Raw genomic sequence first — 1,231 nt, 5'->3', positions numbered from 1 at the left:
TTGTTACAAAAATAAAACAGTATTTGCATATAACCTATGCACATCCTCCTGTATACTTTAAATCATATCTAGATTACTTAAAATACCTAATACAATGTATACGTTATGTAAGTAACTGCTGTACTGCATTTGTTTGTATTATTTTTATTGTTATATTAACTTTTAAAATATTTTTAATCTGCATATGCAGAATCCTCAGATATGGAAGGCCAACTGTATTCCAAGCTTAATAACAAGCCTATGAGGTATGTCACATTACTATACCTATTCTGTAGGTGAAGAAACTCATGAGAGATGAACCACCATTCAAACTGTAATCTGGGTAAGTCCACAGCCCCCATTCTTAACTATTGTTAAACGTAATTCCCCACAGCAGCTAAAAATAGATAATGAGTCACTGCAGCCAACTTGCTACTTCTACACATAACAATGCCTGCATCAATGACATTCGTTCCATTTGTGACCATCTTATAACATGTAAATTTTAAAGACTGTTCTGGGCCGGGTGTGGTAGCTCACACCTGTAATCGCAGCGCTTTGGGAGGCCGAGGCAGGTGGATCACGAAGTCAGGAGATCGAGACCATCCTGACTAACAGGGTGAAACCCCGTCTCTACTAAAAATACAAAAAAAAAATTAGCTGGGCATGGTGGTGGGCGCCTGTAGGCCCAGCTACTCAGGAGGCTGAGGCAGGAGAATGGCATGAACCTGGGAAGCGGAGCTTGCAGTGAGCCAAGATCGCGCCACTGCACTCCAGCCTGGGTGACAGAGCGAGACTCTGTCTCAAAAAACATAAATAAATAAAAATAAAGACTGTTCTGCCTTTACGTATTATTACACCAACATTTGGATAGATCTATTGAATGCCACTGTTCAAAGATTCATCCTTCTTTAATCATAGAAAGAAACATCTAAATTGAAACCTGAGAAGTAAAATTTAATGATATTTTGGATGTAATTCTGAAGGGTTAAGTAAAGAAAAAAAAAAGAAAATAAGAAAATATAATTTAATGACATTTGAAAAAAAATGGCTTTTTAATGTCAAAATGTCAAGTCTGTAGCTAACTATCTTAAGTGAAATGGGAAAGTGTTTCTTGCTTTTTCATCTATAAAAATAATTCTGAAAGTCTATTTACTACTGTCTATTAAAAAAGGGCTAGATCTGGCCGGGCGCGGTGGCTCAAGCCTGTAATCCCAGCACTTTGGGAGGCCGAGACGGGCGGATCATGAGG

The 1,231-nt window shown here is 38.1% G+C and overlaps 1 protein-coding gene across 1 annotated transcript in view; it reads right to left on the bottom strand.

Moving 5' to 3' along the window:
- LOC105510903 (serine/threonine-protein kinase Sgk3) overlaps positions 1–1,231 on the bottom strand; it is a 213,659-nt gene that overhangs the window by 129,671 nt on the left and 82,757 nt on the right. The window lies entirely within an intron of this gene.

This window comes from Colobus angolensis, unplaced genomic scaffold (assembly GCF_000951035.1).
Source record: "Colobus angolensis palliatus isolate OR3802 unplaced genomic scaffold, Cang.pa_1.0 Scaffold194, whole genome shotgun sequence".
Lineage (NCBI taxonomy): Eukaryota > Metazoa > Chordata > Mammalia > Primates > Cercopithecidae > Colobus > Colobus angolensis.
Note: the sequence above shows the minus strand (reverse complement) of the source record. Positions and strands in the feature narration are given on the sequence as shown.